We start from the raw sequence: 23,851 nt of genomic DNA, 5'->3' as shown, positions 1-23,851 counted from the left end.
CTTTTCCTCAACTAAGTTGTGTCCATTGGTCTGTGTCTTCTGAGGCGGAGAGGCTTTTCTGAAAAGTTATTCACCAAGTTATATGGTGAGGGTTCTTCCTACCTAAATGAAGGACACGGCATGTGTCTTTGTTGAACCTCATCTGTTTTGTTCATCCCATAGGGCCAGCCTGTCAAGGTCTTCCCTGAATGCTTGACCTGTCCTCTGATGTGCCCACTTATCCCCACAGTTTGGTATCATCTACAAACTTAATCATTGCACTTTTCACTCCCTTGTCCAAGTCATTATTAAAGATATTAAAGAACGCGGACCCAAGCACTGATCCCTGGGGTATACCACTGGAGACGGCCTTCCAGGATGAGGCCACCTCATCAATTAAGACTCGTTGGGATTGGCCTCTGAGCCAGTTCCTAACCCACCCCACTGTAGCCTGGTCTAGGCCAGTACTCTCCAACTTAACTGAGAGGATTTCATGGGAAACACTATCAAAGGCTTTGGTGAAATCTAGGTAGATGATGTCCACCTCCTGTCCCATGTCCAGGTGGTTAGTTATCTGGTCATAAAAGAACACCATTTGTTGGGCATGGACTACCCTCAACAAAGCCATGCTGGTTGCTTCTCAGTACCCCACCAGATGAGAACTTGTGGGTGATGTCCTCCTTGGCAATTTCTTCAAAAATCTTCCCCGGGACCAAAGTCAGACTGACCGGTTTCCCTTCTTAAAGATGGGTAAAACATTCACCTTCTTCCAGTCATTAGGGACAACTCCTGAGTTCCATGATTCCTTGAACAGCCTCGCCAGAGGCACTGCTATGAGCTCAGCCAGCTCTTTCAGCACTCTTGGGTGAAGGTCACCTGGACCAGCTGACTTGAAAGTGTCCAATTGATCTAAGAGTATCTTCACCTGTTCTGGACTGATTTTATGAGGATCACTGTCATTGCCATATTCTTGGCACTCCTGGTCTGGTGACCAGTTCTTGCCTGGTTTCAGGAGTAGTGATGCAAAGTAATTGTTGAGGAGCTCTGCCTTTTCACAGGGGTCAACTGTGGGCTTCCCCTCTGTGTTCTGTAGGAGTGCCACAGTGAAGCTTAATTTTTTTGCTCCCTATGTACCTATAGAAGGATTTTTTGTTATCTTTAATTTCGGTCACCAGCTTGACTTCCATGGATGCCTTGGCTTTCATTGTCTTGTGTCTGCAGATCCTGGCTGCATGAGTGTACTCTCCTCTGGATCCCAAACCATTTTTCCATTGGATGTACGCTGCTTCTTTCTTTTTGAGAAGTTCCTACATGTCTCTGTTGAGCCAGGTGGCTCAACATCTTTTCTCATAAAAATAAGTACAAAAATCAATTAACATTCAGCTACAGAAGAAAGGTTACTAATCTGTCATTCTGGAGTGAGTCAGTATGACTTGCATTCCTATTCTCCCTCTTTCTGCAGCTCTTTTAGCAAGTTTCTATGAGTCTTTCAGGAGGTTTCACTTTCCGGCTGAAATGATGAAGTATCCAACCTGGTTTCCAATTTGTTTTTAGTGGGAAGCTTTTCCTCCAAATCCTTGTAGACTTCAGTTGTACTGGGATCTAACAGACTTGTAATTTGGGCAGCTGTGCTTCTGCATACAGCACAAAGTTCATTAGCTACAGGCTGCTGCGGCTGACTTCCTCTTTCTGCATGATGGTGTTGCATTTGTGTCTGTAGCTACATTTCTTTTCATAAAGACATCGTTGCTTCTTGTGTTCTGGAACAACTGGTTTCTTTCTAAGATTATCCAGATTTTGCCTGCTACAGCCAAGACTACCATCAGGAGGCATTCATGTTGTATCTTCTTGTACTGCAAGCACATGCTTAACTAGAATTCATTTTTTTCAGATTGCCAGACCTAAAATTGGTGTCACCTCCCTAGGTACCACAGTGAATTGTATGTTAGCAATCCAAGCTTGGATGCTAGAAATACACCTCCCTTTCTGGTATATTCATTCCTGAATAGCCGATCATTTTGATGCTTGTCAGATGCACTTTTGGTCTCAATTTTAATTTTCTGTATTCATGCTCTAGTAAAATATTAATCTGAGCTCCAGCATCCAATTTAAACAAAAATATTGTTCCTTGCACTTCCACTGGCAAAACCCAGTCCCTCTTATTGGTTTTGCTTGATTCCACCAGATTTATACACAGTTCTTCTGGTATGCTCTCAGCTGTATGTACTTGAGGTTTTTGTGTTTGGGATCGACAGCACCTGAAAAAATGGTTCTTCTTGTAAGAATTAAGACAGAGCTTTCCAAATTCAGCACAATATTCAGGGCCATGTCACCTTCCATATTTGGTGCATGCCTGCTCACCAGTGGAAAATGTTACCTCCTGAGGTGCCTTCTTACCAGTGGAAAATTCCATGTTGTAAGGTGGCATTTTTCAGCCGCATTGTTTCATGCCTACTGCATGGGTGACCCCTTTTTGGTGCCTTCAGCTCTGCAGCCTGGGCCTCCACAGTTTCTGCTGCCCTGTACACTTGGATAATCTTTTCCAGGGATAAGTTTTCCTTAAACTATAGCCTCCTTTATAATGCAGTGTCTGCGATGCCACAAATAATCCTATCTCTAATAAGAAATTCTGTTAAATTCCCAGAAACAGGTCTTACTCAGTCTCTTTAGTTCAGTAACATCCTGATCTCTACTTTCCCTGTTGCTTGCTTGCACATAAAAATATGTCTTTCAATTCTTATTCTCTTTTTGGTATTCAGTACTCCTCAACTTTGGATAGTATTACACTTAACTGCATATTTTTGCCTTCTTTGAAGGTAGAGATGTTACAAACAATGAGGGCCTCCTCCCCACATAGCAAGCAAGAACTGAGGATTTGACTGTCCTTTTTCTCTTTTCCCCCTGTAGCTGGTAAGGTAGCACTCAGACGTTTGTCTGAACACCTTCCAGTTCTGTGCTATATTGCCCAACAACAGAAGGGAAGGTGTAGCTTGCAAAACTTCTATGACTAGCTGTCCTTTTCCTTAATGATGTAGGCAGATTACTTACAGAGGCCTTTTTCTTTTTATATGGCTGCATTTTTTTCTTTTTAAATTAAAAGGTGATTCATTCAATTAATTAATCACTGTTCTCCCCAATTTCTATATGAGTTTATCTGGAAAAGCCTGGTCTGAGAAGGCTACTGGATCAGCCTCCTTGACAAGATAAGGCCTTGTTTGCAAATCCAATCTGACCTTATGCACGAGATGGCCCTGAGGTACTCAGCCCTGGTAAGACCGATGCACATCAGGAATACCTTTCAGGCAGCTAGGGATCTTCCACGTCAGAAACTTAGGCACCTGGAAACTTCAGTTACATCCAGGGGTGTTGTGACTCTCCCTATGTCCAAAGAAAGTTGTTGGTGCACAAAAGCTTGCAAAGAACAATTTTTCCAACTATTTAGTTGGTCTCATAAAAAACCACACATTTACCAGTCATATCCAGGGTATTTTGAGGATCTAAATGTTGGATGCTTTAAACCAAGGGTGGGCAATTATTTGGACCTGTGGGCCACATAGGGAGTTTTGCTGAGCTGCTGCGGGCTGGGGCAGCATCCCCTCAGTCCACCCCCCTGCTCCACCCTGTAGAATAGCTCACCAAAACTCCCTCTGTGGGATGGGACTGCGAGCAAGTGGGGAGTAGTGCTCGGGAGTGGGACAGGCAAGTGAAGCCAGGATCACAGGGTGGGGTGTCAGAGTGGTGACAGTGTGGGGCTGGGGCCTCAGGCAGAGCTATGATCCACTGCCCACTTGCCCCTACAACAGGGCAGGGGCATGCAGGGAGTGGATCGCAGTTCTGCTCCAGGCCCAGCCCTGTGTTGTCACTGCTCCAAGATTCTGGCCCTGGCCCCAGATGCATCTCTCCACCTGCCCACACACTGCCCAGGCAGCTCCCAACTGGTCTCCATGGAGACAGTGGGATTACAGGGCAATGACAGCGCAGGGCTGGGGTAGAGCGATGATCTGCTCCCTGCACATCCCTGCCTGCAGAACTGGGGCTCTGTCCTGGCCCCAGCCCCACACTGTCACCACCCCATGATTCCAGGGTCTCCATGAAGACCAGCTGGGAGTCGCGTGGGAAGGGTGCTCAGCTGGGTAGGCAGGGAGCTGTGCCTGGGGCAAGGGCTGGGATCTTGTGGGGGTGACAGCATAAGGCCAGGGTTAGGGCAGAGCTGTGATCCACTCCTTACATGCGCCTGCCTGCAGAACGCATGTCCATCACTTGGGCATGCAGGCAGTGGACTGCGGCTCTGGCCCAAACCCTGGACCCAAGCTGTCACCATCCCAAGATCCTGGAGCCTGCCCGCCCCTGCCTGCCCATCTTGCTCCCAGACATCACTCCCCACCAGCTTGCAGTCCCATCCCAGCCCGTCTGTGTCTTACTCCTGGCAGTGGGTGTGCAGCTGATGGGCTGGGGTGCCTGGGCAGTGTGAGGAGGTCTGGCAGCTGTGGCAGCTGGAAGGAGCCATCACCACTGCTGGAGTGGCCAGGAAATGGAATCCAGCTGCCATGCCTGGGTTTCCCCCTGTGCTCGAGCTGAGGGACCTGCCATGGGCCAGAGAAAATCCTACAGTGGGTCAGATCCAGCCCGTGGATCATATTTTGCCCACCCCAGCTTTAGACACTCAACCCCGGCTTTAGACACTTCCCAGGGAAGTGGTCCTCGCCCCTACATTGGGCAAATTCAAGAGGAGGTTGGATGATCACCTGTCTGGGTCTTGTGAACCCAGCATTCATCCCTGCCTGTGGCAGGGGGTCAGGCTAGATGATCTGTTCAGGTCCCTCCTGACCCTAGCTACTATGAAACTATGAACCCCCTTTCTAGATCTGGCCCCAAATACCTTCCAGTACTATGTTAAAGGATTAATATTTGGCTTGCTCTTTCTTTTCTATTGTCTTCTCGAGAGGGAAAGGTAAAAAAAAGTGAATGGTTTAACCAATATCAGATTCCACCCATGGCAGAGCTGGGATAAAAACCCTGCTGTTTTGAATCTCAACTTCATGCCTTATCCACAGATGCACACTTCCTCTGACACTGAAGTACACTTCACATTTTTTGAGTGTCTGGTTTAATTCTCATTATAATAAATGGAAAGATCCTAAATTAGTAGAGTGCACACCACTGAAGCAACATTGAGGACTGAGTTTTAGTAACCTACAAAAAAAATGGATTGGCTGGATCCCATCCAGAATCTATTTCTCTTCCTTCAATAAACCTTGTTTGTGTGTAACTTTTGGTGCATGACATAACTGGAGTGAAGATTCTGGTTACACTTGTTGTACTGCCATGAACTCTGTACATTTGCACCCTGCTCAATTATGATTATAAATGACCCTCCAGAATGAGATTTCCTAACACTTACATTGAATCTTTATTCAAGTAAGTTTTCTCACCCGCATTCATTAGAAGGGTCAGATGGTCCCAGAGAGAGATGGGTTGAATGCACATGGGCTGATTGAGAGGCCAGGTGAGCCCTCAGAGAGGGGCTGAGTGTTTGGGAGACCTAGTAAAGGGTCTGGGTGAACCCAGTGAGTGGGGCAGAGTATGTGGGCCTATTGAGGGGTCTAGATGAGCCCTGAGAAGGAAGGGGTTGCATTAGGAAGATCTATGGAGGGCTCCAAGCAAGCCCAGAGAAAGGGAGTGAGCTATGGAGGGCCCCAAGAGGGTAGACCCACAGAGATGAGAGGGCTGACCGCTGGAGGACTGACCCTAGGAATCTCAACTGGCCTGTGTGGGGCCAGGGCTCAAGAGGGGTGAAGTAGACCATGGCAGAGACTGCTAGAGCAGGGGGAGCTTGGAGTTCTTCACTGGCTTGAGGCAGGATCAGGGCCTAAGAGAAGCCAAAAGTCCTTGTGTGGCCAGAGCCCAGAGGAAGAGGTCAAGAGTCATGTAGCCTGGGATGACCAGGGTAGGCTCCTGCACTCTGTATAACAACTAACATCAAGGCTGGGTAGACTGCCCATAGGGCAGGGTATACCAACTTTTTTGGGGGTACCCTGTGACACTGACCATGGGGTAAAATTCCTTCCTGACCCCCAAAATGGCAATCAGTCAGACCCTGAGCAGAGGAGCAAGACCATCTATTCAATAACCTCTTGTTTCAGCAAGAGTATTAGCATACCCCAGTCAAAGCTGAGGACACAGCTGGAGCAGGAGGTGGCAATGCCTGCTTTGCTACCTTCATGCATCAAAGACTTCCCTCACACAAAAGGGATTTTTCTTCTAGCTACTTCTGTCCATAATGTGAACCCTGTGCACTACCAAAGCAGTGTAGTGCAGTGCAGTGGTTGGCAGCATTTTCTGATGGTGAGGCAGAATGATCCAGCTCAGGTCCAAGATGGGCTGATGCTAGGACCTGGCTGATCTCCCAGTGCCAAATGCTGCCAAACCGCACTCCACCCCCCATTCCATGGGATGGATCCAATGTCTCCATAGGCTAGATCCAGCATATAGGCCATAAATTGCTGGCCTCTGGCTCAGAGGAATAGTGCATCTAGCCCATATCAACAGGCTAGCAAATCACCAGTTAAGAGATAATGTTTAGAAAACACCCCTGTTACTATGCTCCTAAGAGGTATTTGTATGCAGCCTTGGATGTAGAAGTTAGCCTAAGATACTTGTGGTCATACAGGTATAAAAATGTTCTAGAAAATGTTAAAAATTATGCTTATTTATGGCTTTGTAGAGTTGGAATGGAATATAGGACTCTGGGCCTGATAGCTATATGGGTACACAGTTGGTACATGTTGACACACTCTAAAACATACAGTTATGTATGAAGCCTACATTAGCTTGGGTTAAAGGATTAAGAAGCTCCAGTGCCATGCAGTGATAAGAAGAGTGGTAAACTCCTGTGCATGGTAACTGCATCAGTACAGAGTTGTATGGTGGTAAGATATTCTTAGACAATGGGTGTACAATTGCTGGGGTGGGGAATATTCAAAGGCATTAACAGTTTCTGTAGATCTATTGTTTGTGTGTGTATGTTGGGAGGAGGGGGCATTCTGTCCATCCCCTCACTCTCACCTCTGGTGAATGGTCTCCATTGGATACCTTCATACTGGCGATGGGCATGATATGCTCTATGTAGATGTCCCTTGACTATCACACTGGATACTGTGAGGCACCTTATCATTTTTGCATAGTGGAGGGTACTCTGCAGGCTCACAGGATACTCTTATTGCTCTGGTCTTGGGCTCCAAGTGCCCCAATGATCAGTCTGTACCAAATCCTTTCTCCCTCAAGGTGGCCTGTGTTTTTACAGCTTTTGCTCCTGGGCTTCAGCAAGAACCTGCCACCAGTTCTTGAAGGGGATAGACACATTGAACATTAGGATCATTTGTTGGCCTCATCTATTATAACAATATCTGGGTGCAGCTGGCTGTTGCAGCTGCATGATTTTCAGCTATAATCTCAACTGATGTTGAGATGTCTCACTGGCCAGTCCTGTACAGTGTTGTGATGTAGTTGCTATGCTTTCACGTTGGGCTTGCAGCCACACAAAATATGGGGCAGGGTCTCACTCTCATAGCCACACTTTTATTTTGGTGGTCATAGCTGATGGTGCTGTTGAGTGAGAGGCAGTTGAGATAGGCCTGATGGATAAAACTAGTCTGTGAAGGGTATGAGGTTCTCATGAGGTATGAAATGGTTGCTGACATTCATCAAAGTCCTTCAATTTTGCTCTGGTTGGGTTTTGCCTTCAGGTCACTGATGTACTTGGCCTGCATGGCATCCTTCAGAAACCTCTCTAGGCAGGTCTGGACTTGAGGAGCGGGGAGCAACAGTGATGCAGTTGGCAGCTGGGGCTGGGAGCAGCAAGAGTCACCAGCACTTATCTAGCAGTAATGGATGTGCTTCCTGAGGCACCATGTGGTATTGTGAGCTTGGCTCCACAGGAAGGTTAGTTTGCTTGAACTAGCCTTCCAGCAACCTTCTCAGAAATATGGCCAGGTCCTTGTTGCCTGGCAATCCACTTCTTGATGGTCTCCTTAAGGGCATTACCAGTGACACTGCTTATGGCAGGTCAGGATGTGGAAGGGATGGGTGACTACTGTGATGTTGCAGAGGTTTCCGAGGTGCGAGGCACTGGCACCCCTGTGCCAATAGTGGATGTGCAGGATTTTGTTCCTGGCCTATAGAGGTAGGTTCAGCCACTTCTTCAGGAGCTGCTTGATTTCACCATCCACTTTCTTGAGAGGTGTCTTGGGTACTGCTGAGACTTTCAGTATGGATGTGATGCAGAGGATGAGGAAGGTGTTTAGGAAATCAGTTTTCTACCAGAGGGCCATCAGGGAAGAATCATATTTGTGGGCATCCTGCATGATCCTATAGATGGTCTCTTCTGGCATTTGTCTGATCCAGTGGTCAGTGGGTGTGCACAGGTGGAGGTAGCTCTTGCTCTCCTTCAGGTGCCTCATGGGCTGTCCCTGGATCTTTATAGTGGTGGCCAGGACAGTGCTTCTATTCCTGCAGTCGATATGCAGGGAGACACATTTAGAGGCACTGAAGTGGAGCCCCATTCACCCTAGGATTGTTAAACAGGAATAAACCCAGCAATTTAGGATCAGGTTTAAAAAAATAATTAGTGGGTCTGCATTATGCCAGTTTCATGTTAATGAAACTGCACAGTGTTAAACCAACATATGATTAGTTTAGCACAGTGATGAATCATGGTGTGTTTTCTCTAGAGTCTCTCTCAAAAGAAGATAATTTATGTGAAACTCCAGTGTCATTTATCTTGCTAGGCCTGTCTCATAGCCTAAATAAAACTGCAATGATTATAGCCTTCATTTGTCTCAGGGAAGAAAACCAACAATTTTGTTAAATCCTGACCTGCCCCTTCCAGTAAAAGAAGAAATGCATTTGGAAGACTTTACCTGCTTGAAAAGAAAACATCCCTGGGAATATCCAGATTGCCTAAATCTGGGAGCTTCAGTAAACCATTTCTTACAAGGCTTAATATGTCATATAATATTTCAATCTTAGGTTTGATTTGTAACTTTTATAGCATGCCGGGAGCTTTATTTAGATCAAAGCTTACATTTGTCTAACCAATCGCTGTGCTGAAAATCTTTATTTTACACAGCATCAGCTGTCCTGAACCACATCAGTGACTCCTTGATGAATCCCTCCAAGCATGCTTCTTTATTTCTCCATGAGTTGGGAAGCATATTCATCCTCGTTACTGCCTGCAGCTGGCATCGTGGGGTGCTTGTACACATGACATCATTAACACGTACACAATGAAAATGTCATTTTGTGTGGCTTAATGGCATTGCAGTGTACACATGCAAGACTTTTGGGGGTTTTAAAATGACTTTGCATTGTTGCAAATTAAATTACATCCGGATGTAGTTCAGTTTGCAATGTTGCAAATTGCAACGATGCAGCTGTCAGCTTGCCCCCCAGCTTACAGGAGAGGCAAGCAGGCTCTGAAGAAAAAAAGGATTGGGCCTCTCGCCGCTTGTTCGTGAAAGCAGGGTCCTGTGGCTGGCAGGACACCTGGTGCCTGCCCGGGAATGAGTTGGCTTGCCCCTGAGGCAGTGCAGGAAAGTGGCAGAAGGGCAGCTGGGTTTGCTGGCTGGAGAAGGTGGTAGGGATGGTGCATGGGGTTCTGGAAGCCCAGGTGGACTGCTAGCTGCCCAGGTGCTGCCCCAGCTTGGAGGCGCTCAATCCAATGCTTCCTTGAGCCCACCCAAGCTTCCAGCGCCGTGTGCACCATCCCCACCTCCTTCTATGGCCACCAGCACACCCAGATGCCCTCCTGCCATCTCCCTGCACTGTCCCAGGGGCAATTCCCTGGTGGCCCCAGCCATCCTGCCATCCTGTCAGCTGCAGGACTCTGTTTTCAAGCACAAGTGGGAAGGGGCCTGATCCTTGCTGTTTCAGAGCCTCCATGCCTCCCCTGTGGCTGGGCAGAGGGGCTGAGCTGCCAGTACAATAAGCAGCCCTGGAGCTGTGGGGGGCCCTGGTTCTTCCCTATGTGGTGGTGGTACCCCCTGGGGCTGCCTGGGTGGACTGCTAGCAGAGTGGGTGCTGCCCCAGCTTGAAGGCAGCATCCAGCTTGATCCAACTGTTTCCTGAGCCCACACACTGGAAGCCCACTGGGCACTGCTTCCTGGGAACAGTTGGATCGGGCTGGGTGCTGCCTCTGACCTGCGGCAGCATCTGGCCTGCTAGCAGCCCACCCAAGTGGCCCTGGGGGGGTGATGCTGCTGCGGAGGAATGGACTGGGGTCCCCACAGCCCAGGTGCCATTCAGCCCGCTGGTAGCTCACCCCTTAGCTGCAGGGAGGGAGTAGGCAGACTCTGCCAGAAGCAGGATCAGACTCCTCATTGCTTGTGCTTCTAGCAGCTGGCTGTGGCTGACTGGATGCCTCGAGCCACCTGGGAAAAGGCTGGCTTCCTCAGGGGCACTGCAGAGAGGTGGTGCAAGAGGGGATGGGTGCCCTGGAGGCAGGAGAAGCTGGCAGAGACAGCATGCAAGGCTCTGGAAGCCTGGGCAGGCTCGTAGGGAAGTTGGATCAGGTACCTCGGAGCTGGGGAAGCACCTGGCCCACTAGCAGTCTACCTGGCCTGGCCAGGGTGGTGCTGCCACTGCAGAGGGAAGGAGTGGGGCTCCCTGGAGCTCAGGGTCCACTTGGCCCACCAACAGTTCATCCCCTGGCCATGGGCAGACTCTGGATCCAACAGGAAAAAAAAAGGATCAGGCCCCTTGCCATAACATGACAGAAAAATTGAAATGGTTTAGTCCCCTTGGTTTTATTTTATGCCCCACCATTTCAATTTAGGGGGCATAGAATAAAACCTTGGGGATTAAGCCTCTGCTATGTGTACAAGTGCCCCATGGAGGCAATGCAGATACTCTACCCAGGCATACCTGCCGCTGCCAGTCATTTGCCAGTGAGCAACCCCTATGCGTCTTCTTCCTCACACTTCTTACTCAGGTGTCAGACTTATTCTGTAACTCTGTCCACCTTGCCTGTTCCTTCCACAGTATGTTGGCTCCATCCTTGTTGCCTATGAACCAACCCCTTCTGCCAGTGCACACTGGAGCTTGTTTAAAATGTTCCTATCTCTTAATAAAAGATGTGGAGGCTCCCCTCGCCCTTATCTTAAACCAGTTCTACTACATATCCAACATGCCTCAACATAAGAACTTGACAGGGGTCACTAATGTCTCTACCACAACTGCTACTCAATACAGATTGAAAGAAATTGACAGTGAAAGGGCTAAATAAGAAAACTGAAAGCACCTGCAATATGCCTAGACCTAAGGGCCATGCTAGGTTCAGTATGTGAAATTCATACTCTCTCTGATTCTGTTTTCTTCTTTCTAGAAAATGCACCATTTTCTATTTTTACCCCAAAAGCCAGTTTTAACAAGTCAAATTGGACTTCTTAAATGCAATGTATGTTTTCTGAGGCTGGATACAAAATAAAAACACAATGAGTACACACAGTTTTGTACTGCCAGTGACCTAGGAACTACTGCACTATGTCAGAATTTTCCCTGAAGGCACATATTTGATTTAAGAGTAAAGAATTTATGTTAAGAGATTCAATTCCATGAAGAAATTGCACATCACCCTAAGGATAGTTTATGAATTTTTCTTACATGTTCAAACAAAACTTGACATTTCTGTATAGAAGCTCAGAAGGAAAAGTTCAGAGAAGATTTAGGATGTTTATTCTTTGCTTGCTATAAGTATATATGTCCTATAATGGCACACATGAGATCAAAAGCAGAAGAGATCCTTAAGTGCGTTGGTAAGTTTATAAAAGAACAAACCCAAAAGCTGAAGTTCTGATTAAACCAGAATCTCTTGTAGTTGGTATTACTAATGATGCTATCTCCCAACTCTGATCAGAAACTTGATTTAAAATACTGCCCCCTCCCCCCTCCCCACCACCCCAATGTATGTGGGAGTGGTTTGAGACAGTGGTCCTGAACCTTCTGGCCCTATGGGCTGGATGACTGATCTGGGGTCAGTCTGTGAGCTAAGTCAAGTGTGGGGCCAGTCTGATTGGCCAGATGCTGGCCCTATCCCATGCACCATCCCTGGCTACAGAGTAACCTGATGCACTGGTCCCATTGTATACTAGCATGATCTAGTATGCAGGGCCAGGTTATCCAGTCTGAGGGGCTCCCCACAGGTCTGGAAATCTGGCAGAAGGGAAGTAGCAATTAACGCTGCTACCACTCCTCTGCCATCAAATGTTCAGACCTGTGGGGAGACCCACTGGGCCCCACTGGCTGGTTCTGGCCAGCGGGCTGGAAGTCGATCACCAGTAATTTCAGATAAAACAGTAATTGACAATGTCATTAATACCAAGAAATGGGTTACTGAGCATGGAGATTTCATTTTTAAATGCCTTTAGCAAACCAGAAAGCAGAGGGAATGAATAGAAGGTAACCTTCCCGCCCCCCCCCCCAACACACACAAGTTTAAATCTATTTCTGTGCTGCATGACTACACAAAATAGGAACACAGTACAAAATTTAATCTTACTTTTACATTGTAGCTTATTTCAAATAAAAAGATGGCTATATACTTGTATAGCTCAGAACATTACCCTTTATGTTTTGTGAATCCAGAAACAACATTTCCTTTCAGAATAACTGTATTATTTCCATTTGGCAAACATTGTGGGATTTCCCTCCTTCCCAGTTTTCATTTTTGTTTATGCAACACTATTTCAAATGCACCATGTAGGAGCTCTAGGAAGGAGGTTTATTTATCATTAGCCAATGCTCCCTGCTGGCACTGAAGCAGAACACAAAACATTATGGGAATTTTGATATCACTGACTTGCCGTGCCAGGTGGCATATGCTACCTCCTGAACCAGAAGAAGGGTAATTGTGTTCCCAGGGCTCTATGCCCAGGTTAATTAACTCAGCCTTACAGCAGTGTGCACAGTGCCATACTAATGTTCTGAAAAAAAATGAAATATATATAGAGACTTTTGTCTGGGCTGGACCTACAAACCATCATGGCAACAGAGTGGTGAACATTTGGCCCTGGCCTAGATAGCTCAACAGTATTGTATTATTCTGCTAAATGACTCTGAAATTTCCCTAAAGGGAGTTTGTTCTTGCTGCTGTTCATGCTATCCCCTCCTTATTCAATCAACTATTTTGAGTTTTGAAAAAATGAACAATATCCAAAAAAATACCATTGTTATATCTGTGTCCAGCGTCATCTATATATATATTAGTGGTATTTCATTCTAATCTCAAAACATGTTGATTTGGGGTTACTTTTTTTTTTTAACTGAAAATTGGGGATTTTTTTTAATGAGAGAAAACCCTGCTTATAACATCCTTCATTTCTCCTGTGCAATATGAAGTTTCATTTCTCCCTGGGAAAAAAAAATACAATCTTTGCAGTCTCCTTCACATGAGAAAGGGTGCATGAGCCCAAAAGCTTGCAAATAAAGACTTTTTTTTTGCAGCTATCTAGTTGGTCTAATAAAAGATATTGCCTCTACCAAGAGTTCTGACTGCTTTTGCCTGTAGACCAACACAGCTACAACCTGTAACCCTGAAACATGGAAGATATAATAATTAGCCACTTTGAAATGAAAACTTCATAATTTTTACAAAAAAGAAACAAAATTCAACACCCTGAGACCTGGAGGCTAACAACCCTACTCTAGCAACCTTTAGTGTGAGCTGAATTTACATACTTGCAAAACAATGTCTACACAACAGAACGGCCTTAGCCAGGAGAAACATTCCTTCAACCAACTCCTGTGTGATATAAAACGTCTTAGCAAGAAAGAAGCAAAATTCAACATCCTGCTTGCCTTCAGACACCTTTTAGGTAAATAGACTGCCCCAACTTTTATTTAAGCCTTGTTTGCATAAAATGAACTTTTCTACCCATGGGAACTTATAACATTCCTCATTTCTCCTGTGCAATATGAAGTTTCATTTCTACCTGGGAGAAATTTTACAATCTTTGCATTCTCCTTCACCTGAGGAAGGGCGTCTGAGCCCAAAAGCTTGCAAATAAAGAAAACATTTTTGCAACTATCTAGGTAGTCTAATAAAAGATGTCACCTCTACCAAGAGTTCTCCCTACAAATAAGTAACAGAACTAAAAAGTTTTTTAGTGTGTGAAATCAGTAAACTGTTATCATCCTGATAATGGTAACTTCAGTTTACAGTTACATAGGTCTGAGTGTTTGTCTCTTTTCAGCAACAGTTCCTAAAGTCATTGAGTCAAAAACTGACAGTGTAGAAGGATGGGATTTTTTTCTTTTGCCTTTGACAGTCACTTCAGCATTAGTTAGTTCATGTTTGGAATGTACTTGCTGATGCCTGGATGAAAGATATCATGAAATAAAAGATATCACCTCTACCAAGAGTTCTGACTTCTTTGTAGGGATAAATTAGAATGCTGCTAGAAGCATCTTTCCCATGTGGAAACCTAAAGGAAAGCCTGAAACTGTATTTACCACAATGAATGAATGGGGGCAGGCAATTATGGTCCATATAGTATGCAATTTCTATTGGAAAGTTGCAAACTGAAACCAACCCCACACTATAGAACTGAATGTTGTAATGTTTTTGCTTATCTGGGTGCAGTTTGTTCTGAAATTTGGTTTTAGTAGATAACTCAATGAGCATCTGTTGAAATTCTGATATTTGGCTTTATTTTCTGCCTGTACATGACAACAGTCTGAATAGCAGGTGTAGACCATAGGAGTCTGGAACATCACAGTCCTAAATGCCATGCCTCAGAGCAAAACATATTGGACATGTCCAGATGAGCATACGCTTGCGGTATGCAGCGCTGCAGACCCATCTCCAGCACTGCATACTGCGTGTGCCACACACACACGTGTGCGCCATACTGCTAATTTGCGGTGCAGTGGGTTTCTTTGACACTAGGAAATCCTGGTGTCAAAAATATATGTGCCAGAAAAAAGCAGGCCACTCATGGCAGCACCACCTGACACTGGAGCCTGAAGCTGGAGTCACGCTTTGGCTGCCAGCCAGGCTCTGTGCACCACATTGCCACAGCTGGAGCCCCAGGAAACCCCCAGGCCCCCCAGGTAATGCTGGTGGCGCTAGCCGAGGTGCTGGCCCCAGCCTCCCCTACCCCACCCAGGGCAACTTGCTGTGTGCCAGAGCATGCGTGCATGAGTGTTCCCCAGAGACAAGTAGCAGTGGCACATATTTGTGCCGCTGCTATTTGTCCCCAGGGGAAAAACATGTGCACACTCGTCTGGATGCACCCATTGAGATGAAAGCTGGTGGGATGATTTTCCCAAAGTCTGTATATAAAGGGATCTGGCTGACCAGGACAGAAAAAAATTGTTCCTTGTCACCTTGTGTTTTGGGATAAAGTTAACTGTCTGTTTTCAGTTCATAATGGATCCATGTGCCCCAAAAAGCTGCAGTGACACTTCGTTTCTCATGCACGTTTGGAGCAGTCAACAGCTGTTTCACCTCATTTTGGTTGTAATGGAAGAGTTCGAACCAGCTCCCACTCATTTTTTGCACCTCTCCCCTCCTTCATAGTCAGCTTAGTCATTCCTATGGACTTGGTGGGAGAAATATTGTAAGAAAGGAATGTCTGAAGGAAGAGAAAGCCTGCTTGGAGATTATGTGTGAGAGCTGCAGGTACATTGTGGGGAAGGTTAATAAGGTGGTTGAGGAGAAGACACACATAGGATGCCCTCAGCTGTTTTAGTAACTGTAAAAATACCAGTGGAGTCACAGAGTATTAACCCTTAGGTAACTAACTCACGTGAAGTGACTGCAGCTAGGGGACACAACGCTCTTGCCAGCTGTCCTGCATGCCACACCCTTCTTACATGTTATTTATTTCTGACTCCATCTTTGGCAAAAATAGAACAAATGAAGCCTCCTGACTCCCTAACGGAGCCTGGCAGAGACTCTGTGGAGGTGGCTGCAGCACTTCAAATTTTCCTGTAAACAAGTGATTTTGAAGAGCATGAAATTCTCCATGTTACTATGTATGAAAGCCCAGAGGTATTGGAAATCTATGGTACACTCTGGTTGAAGCATGCAAGGATCACAAGCAGCTAAACAAAACCATTCAGAAATTTCCTGGATAAATTTATCTGTGCACGATTACATCTTGCAGCATTTTTTTCCATAAGAAATGAGTTGCTAGATTTGCCATGACATTCCAGAGTTACTAAGCAGAGCTAAGGCCCCAGTGTGTAAATGAGATAATCAAACAGAAGAGCAGGTTTTCTACTGCAGAAGGTGTGAAAAACATTTTAAAAGAATGTCAGCTGTTCAAGAGAATGAGCTACACACATAGCACCACACACACTGACAAAGATCACAATGGCCCCTCAAAGCCACATGCGGCATGTGAACATCCATGAGCCCCGAGAGAAAGAGAGGTTGGCATAATGATAAAAATAAGGGAAGAAATGCAGATAAGAACTGAGTCAGTTAACAAGAGTATCATGATGATAAAACCTGCAGATTAAGGATTTGGGTACTGAAACTTTTGAAACTGAAGCTGGTTTAACTAGATTTTAAGTGAGTTTTTAGCTTCACACATGGGTTGAGTTGGCGGCAAGTAGGATTGAATTGAGCAAACAAAAACAGCAACTAGTAAAGTTATTTCACCAACATATTTTAAAGAAAAATACTTCTCATTTTTATTGAAAAGTTACCACTGATACTGCCTTTTTGGCAAAAATTTTTGGTTCTTCACATTTTGTTCTAATAACTATCTCACCCTTTTCCTTTTGAGAAAGCCAGGAAACCGATAGACCTGTGTTTCTAGCCTGACAGAAATGCCACCATTGCAAAGAAGAAAGATGAGTCTGTGCTTAGCTTCAACCTAAATCCCAGTGTGTGTGTGTGTGTGTGTGTGTGTATGCGCGCGCGTGTGTGTGCGGGGGGGGAATGGGGGTGGGGGAGGAATACAATAGCTTTAAGCCACTGTTGTGTTTTCCCAATTCTAGCCTTCTTTGAGGACCTGAGAGAAACCAGGTGTAATTCAGGGTCTAGCTACACTGAAATCCAAAATTGGGATTTCAGTTTATATAAGCATACCTAAACTATTTTTAAACTGACTAGTTCACATGCCACCAGTAGTGTAGCTACAATTATCAACACTAAATGTAATGCAATCTAGATAAATAATTTGTCGGATAGCCTACGCTGATTTCAGAACCCAAGCTGGGCAGTTTGGCTGGTCTACCCAGTCTGAAATTACACCTTTGGATAACAGTATATAAATGGGTCTTTTCTGCACTTGGGGGCCTGTATAATTAGCACAGGTTGCCTTGTGGACCACAGCGCTGGAGATTCCAGGCCGTGCTCCATGCTGTGGTCCTATCCCCAGCATGTTCCTCACATCTTGTCCCTGCCTCCAGCAGGGGCCCTGTTATTGGGGGTTATAAGGAAGTCCCTGGGAGTCAGTTTTGTGGCATCTTTCATAATGTATACCTGTGAGGAGGGGGAGGGCCCGGGGCGGGGTGGGGGGCAGGCCTTGAATCCTTTCCCAGATGATTATAGGGATTTTAGGAACCTTTTATGCCACTCTGGCCCTCTTATGTGGTGTGAAGGAATAGGAATGGGGGAGAGACATGCAAACAAGATTTCCCACTGAGATATATACAATAAATAAAGGAAACTGGATACAAAGGACCCACTGACTGCATTTTGGTCCAAAGTTGATGGAGATCTCCTTTATAAGGGAACAGGCTGGAAATCTTTAGTAAGAAATTGTTTTCTAAACATAGTCAAAATCAGTGTTATCTTGCTTGGCTGGTCATTAGAGAAATAATTATAGTCTCTCTGTCATAATTGCTGTGAGAACAGTGAATACATTGTCCCCAGTCCCATCTGAATTTTATCACACTTACTCATGCTTAGACGCACTTACTGACAATGGGATTCCTTATCGAATAAGTTACTACTCAGCATGAGTAAGCATGGCCAAATTTACCCCAATAGTTTTAGTTGCTGCATGTATTATCCTATATTTATAACTTATGGCACTATTGTTCTTTCTAGAATCGCTGAGTCAAGTTTATCTCCTCAAAAAGCCCTTTTCCCCTCTTCATTTCGTATAATAATAAAAGGATTCAATTGGCTTCATAGCTTCTCTTCCCCACTACATGAGGCAGATATATATTGATGATGGACACAGAGGTAATCTGCTTTTCATTTGAGGAGAAAAAAAATGAAGTAGCCAGTTAGTTGCTCCTACCTAGCAATGAAATACTACATTCTGGGTGTGTCTACAGGAGACCCTTTGAGTACAGTAGAGTACTTCTATCGAGCATTAGCGTGGTGGGCAAAACTTGTGCTAATGCACACTGGAATTAGTCTACTATGCATTAGCATCACCAAAAAAGCATGTTGCTAATGCACAGTAGCACTGATGATGGTGCATTATGGTAGTACCTGTATTACAGGTAACTCAACTTTTAATGTGCCCTAATTACAGCTCATTAGACACACTTTCTGAGACTTGAACCATGATTTTTAAACTACAGCCCAAGCTATAAGAGCCCTAGAATGAGTTCTTGATTGAGTCAGGGTTCCCATAGAGACAAAATGGTTCCTTGGGCTCTTACAACCAATCTCCTGGAATTGCAGCATCGCTATCTTTCCAAAGCATGGGCAGGCCATTATTTTGGCTGGAAGGCTACTTAATGAGTTTTGGTGAGCTGTTGAGGGCCTCAAGGGTGGCCCTGCCCCTTGACAGGCACCCCGCCCCCTGGTCACCATTTTGGGACCAGAAGTCCCACCTCCCCTAACCCCTGGCTTTTGCCACTGGAAGTGCCTCCCCTTGTCCCAGGAAGTACTCCTCTTGGGAAGGGAATTTTCCATCTTGGAACCAGAAAAAAACAAGCAGATTATATTCTAAAAATCAAACATCCACAATAACATATTTTAATTTTATTTTTTTTAATAGTTTTGTACAGATTTGTGTGTGTGTGCATTGTGTATATACAGGTGATTGCATAATAGCTTTAAATGAACTCTTACTCTTGTATACTGGGGGATGGAGGGGTGTGGGGGAGTATGGGTGGATGTGAATGTAGGGTGTGGGGGTATGCGTGGATGTGGGTGGGTGGGTATGGGGGGTTTGTGGGGATGTGTGGGTGTGTGTGGGTGGGTATGGGGTTTGTGGGGGGATGTGGGGTGTGTGGATGGGGAGGGTGGCTGGGGGTGTCTGTGGTTGTGTGTGTATAGCGGGGTGTGTGCACCTAGCAGCGAGTGGGCCTCCCCCCAGAGGTGTGTGGGTGTGTGTGGGAGGTGTGGGGGGTATAGGGTGTGGGTGGGTGCAGTGTTTGTGGCGTGTTTGATTATGTATGGGGGAGGGTGTGGTTGTGGGGTTTGTTCAGCAGAGTTTGTAGGTATGGTGGGGTGTGCATAGGAGTTCCCCATGCATGAACGACACAGGACCCTGGCAGCTGGCGGGGCATGGCAGCGCTGGTGGTGGTGGGAGCGCAGCGGCGGTGGAAGCACAGCAGCGGTAACCAGGGAGCTCCCACTGGCGCTGTTGGTGGCAGGGGGGTGGTGGTGGCAAGTGGCAATTGCCCACAGGCACCGTCGAGCATTGGCGGTGGCTGGCGGCAATCACTGACTGCCCGCAGATGCCGCTGGCAGTGTCGGTGGCAACTTTTTGTAGGGGGTGCACTGCCACGCTCAGGGGGTGCACGTGCACCTGTGTGCACCCCTACATGTTGCCAATGCCCCCATGCATGCCCCCTTAGCTAGACAGCATCCGCCCCCACCCCACAACAGCCCAGAGCCTATGCACCCTGTGGTGCCTCCCTGCCACTGCCCACACCACGCAGCCCCAGTCTGCCCCATGCCTGCTCTGTACTGCCTAGCCATGGCATGTACTCTTACCCCCTGGGCACACAGCGGGGCTGGGGCAGCTCCATGGCTGGACTGCCTTTCTAGGAAGCCCAGGTGGTGGCTGTTCCTTTTGGCTGCTGCAACTGCTGGCTCCAGCCCTACAGTACTGGTGGAGACCTGTGCATCCAGCCCTGACCCGGTGTGCCCCATGCCTGCTCTGGACTCACCCATCCAGGCTGAGCAGCAGCAGCAGCAACTGCCAAGCAGAAACTGTTGCTGAGCATGGGTGAAAAGCAACCCCTTCTCCTTGCCGCTGCTAGGCCCTTCCTGTTGCAGTCTCCCAGAGCCTGCACTGTGCTGGGCTGCCCTGCATTTCCACCACTGTCACCACCACCCAGGCTGCCCTGCAGCTGCTCTGTACTGCCACTGATGCCCCAATGGGAAGCCCAGAGGTGGTAGTGATGGCAGCAGAGATGCAGGGCAGCCTGGTGCAGTGCGGTGTGGGTTTTGGGTAACTGCAACAAGAAGGGCCCAGCAGCAGTGAGGGGGAGGATCTACTTTTCCCTCATGCTGAGCAACAGTTTCTGGTTGGCAGCTGCCGCCACAGCTGCAACTCAGCCTGGATGTGCGAGTCCAGAGCAGGTGAAGGGTGCGCTGGGTCAGGGCTGCTTGTGTGGGCCTCCACCGGTATTGCAGGGCTGTGACCAATGCTGGTGGCAGCTGGAAGGAGCTGCCACCACCTGGGCTGCCTAGAAAGGCAGTCCAGCCATGCATGCCCAGAGGTGGAAGGATGTGCCAGGGTCAGACAGCGCCTGGGCCAGGCAGGACCAAGGGACCCACTGTGAGCTGGACAAAGCCCCTCTGCAGGCTGAATCCAGTCCATGGGCCATATTTTGCCCACCCCTTTTCCAAAGCTTGCAATATACACTTCCATCACAATGGACCAGACAGCATTCACTGAGCATGTCTCTGTGTGCATTAATGTGCCGTAGCTACTGTGGATTAAGTTTATTGTCTGTAATAATAGGTACTAACTCAATGCACAGTAACTGGTGCTAGTGCACAGGAGCACCAGCACAGGCCTTGTTAGTGATACTAATGTGCAGGAGACTAATTCTACTGTGCATTAGCACATTAGCACAGCTTTTGCTGTGACACACTAATGCGCAGTGGAATTAGTCTACTACACATTTAGTGTCATGTGTAGACATGCCCACTGGGCACGTCCACACAAGTGTTGATGTTTGTTTCCCTGAGGACAAGAAACAAACAAGCTACTTGTCCCCAGGGAACGCCTGTGTCATGTGCCCTGTGGCGCATGGCAGGTTACCCCAGGGGAGGCCAGCACTAGGCTGACCACAGCAGCCTTACCTGGGGCCCTGGGGGTCTCCAGGGGATGTAGCAGCAGCAATCCTGCCACTCAGAGCCTGGTCGGCAGCTGGGGTGTCTCTCTGAATGGCAGGCTCTAATTTTGGGCAGTGTGTACTGTTCTCTTATGCATCATGCCACTTTTATTTTTGTGCAGGTTTTTTTGATCCCGGGATCTCCGGAGGCCAAAACCCGCCCCCATGCTGCTACCTTGCAGCGCAGAGACCAGCTGAATGTGTGGCATGTGGTGCTGCAGATGTATCTACGGCGCCACATACCGCACGGCTGCACTTGTCTGGACACAGCCACTGTGACCTACAGACCCTAGCCAACTTTATACTCTCTTTACATTATACAATTAAAAAAAAACTGTGCACAGTCTCCAGACACCCAGATGGGATCTCTATTTGGCAGATAAGAAACTGAGGAACAGAAAGACTTGTTTTGATTTCAACTTCAATGAGATTAAGGTTTCATTCTAAGTGACTTAGACAAGTCACACACAGTCTGTAGCTGAGCAGGAACTTCTATACAGATCTGGAGAGTCCCAGACTACTTCCCGAAATCACTAGACCTTGCTTTCCCTATGGTGGTGCTTTTGTGGCATAGAGGGCTATAAAAAGGGTCCTTTAACTCCCAGTGTAAGGTCAGATATAACTGAAGTTTTAATACTAATGTTACTTAAATTCCAGGTCCAGCTTTATCAATGGATCCTCGTAAGTGAAGCATAGAAATAATTATAATTAAAAAGATAAGAAAAAAATTAATATACAAGATGTAAATAAGATACATTTTTACACTATGTTGAAAGGGGAACTAAGATTTTTGTTTTAATTTAGCATTGCTACTTCCTTTGAACAAGAAAAAGGTAGAATGTATATTTTTCCTCATATCAGGTATAAGCCTTGGCAAGCAATTTGATAGATCAGATAAAGATGGAAGAGAAATGAGTCTCTTCAAAATCAGATACTAAATTAATACTGAGAAATCATCATAGGATTGTAATGCAGATATTTCTGCCTTCAGCTGTTTGTATCTTCTTAAGGGCTAAATCTCATACCCCTTAGTTGAAAAAACAGTGACAATGTTGCCTTAGGGAGGGCTGCAGGACCTGGTTGTCTATAGAAAATGTGAACATACAAGCTGTTTGACCAGAGTCAGATTTTGGATACTTTTAAATCCAGGCCAATATTGTAAAATTACAGCCCCAAAGTTTAGGGTTTCATTGCAATTGGTTGACAACTACAGCTGTGAAGCATACTTTCAGCTATATCCTCTCCTTTATTTTAGCTGGAGGATTTTTTTGCTTTGGGTGATCATTTTAATTTCTGAAGTTATGTTAAAGGAAAAGATATGTCACTGTAATTTGCAATTCCTTTCTTGCTCTGAAAGTGGCAGTTATTATAAACTTCCAGGAGCAAAATTCTGACTAACTTCAGAACTCACCGTGTGAAATGTTTGCTCGGGGCATTCGGTTCATGTTTGTACTAGTCTGACACAAATCACATTTTAAAGACTTATCAAGAATCCAATCTCTCTGTGGAGAGCAGAGCAGCTGTGGCAGGCTTGATAACGCTATTCATTTTCGAGTCTCACCAGCAGAACAAGCATTCAGCATAAAAGGACATGTCGAATGGAGCTGCTATACTGTTCGTACATCCATATCTATCCATCCACCAGGGGATTTCATAATCTCTCTGTCTCTGATAGAAATAATTTTTCACTACCATATCACAGTGATTTGTATGCCTAAGTGCTACCTTAGGGTTAATTAATGATGCCATTCATGCTTCCTTTAAACAACTTGTTCACACGTTATTGAGCAACGAGGGGGAAAAGAGAGAGCCCTGAAGGGGAATATCTTTTAAAAGTAGTACAGAAATTACAGTACAGCCCCAATTATTGATTCAGTTAAACCCTCATTCTTAAGGAGGTGTGTGTGTACACACTTTTATAGTGAGAGCTTAATGCTTTCATAAATTATTTCTGAAGTATAAATGATTTAGAATACAGTTTCACAACATAGACACTTTTCCCTCAGGACCTCTCATAACATGCACACAGCCTAATGTTAAGGGGGGGAGAAAAACCCTCCACAACTTTCTTAAGGATGAAAAAATATTTAACAGTGACCAAAAACAGCTCACCCACCCTCCCCCAAGTAAACAGAGCAATAGAATAGAGGATAGCATCAGAATTACCTTGCTTGAGGTATGTAACTTTTTATTCCTTTTCTCCACACAGTATGAATGTGTTATTTTTTTCCAAGCTTTTCTGCAACACAAACTCCAGTCAACATTATTCTAAAGAATCAGAGGCAGACAAAAAAAAAAGGAGGCCTGGACACCTTTTCTCTTTCTGAGGAGCTAATCAAACATTCCCATCAAGCTCCCAGCACTTTAAAAGGCACATTACACTCACTCACACTCTTTCTCTATCTCCCCCTCTCTCACACACACAGACATACAGAGCTCCTTACGTTGATTTAGCTGCTGAATTAGGCGGTCCTCTTTTAAATCTACGCTCCCTCCCACTTTTTTTTTTCTGCAGGGGTTTCTGTATTCCCTGTGTTCCCACTTGTCAGACCTGTCAAGTTTTGCTTTTTTAAAAGTGAAGACTCACTTGTTTGATGTTTTGGTTCCA

General features: G+C 46.0%; 1 protein-coding gene across 1 annotated transcript in view; it reads right to left on the bottom strand.

The window, feature by feature from the left end:
* Window positions 1-23,623, bottom strand: part of VIT (vitrin) — a 114,053-nt gene extending 90,430 nt beyond the window's left edge. The window contains exon 1 of the mRNA XM_006018418.2: window positions 23,410-23,623. The gene's annotated coding sequence lies outside the window, so the exon portion shown is untranslated. The remainder of the gene's footprint in view (window positions 1-23,409) is intronic.
* Between the last annotated feature and the right edge of the window lie 228 nt (window positions 23,624-23,851).

The sequence above is a fragment of the Alligator sinensis genome, unplaced genomic scaffold (assembly GCF_000455745.1).
Source record: "Alligator sinensis unplaced genomic scaffold, ASM45574v1 scaffold489_1, whole genome shotgun sequence".
Taxonomy (NCBI): domain Eukaryota; kingdom Metazoa; phylum Chordata; order Crocodylia; family Alligatoridae; genus Alligator; species Alligator sinensis.
Note: the sequence above shows the minus strand (reverse complement) of the source record. Positions and strands in the feature narration are given on the sequence as shown.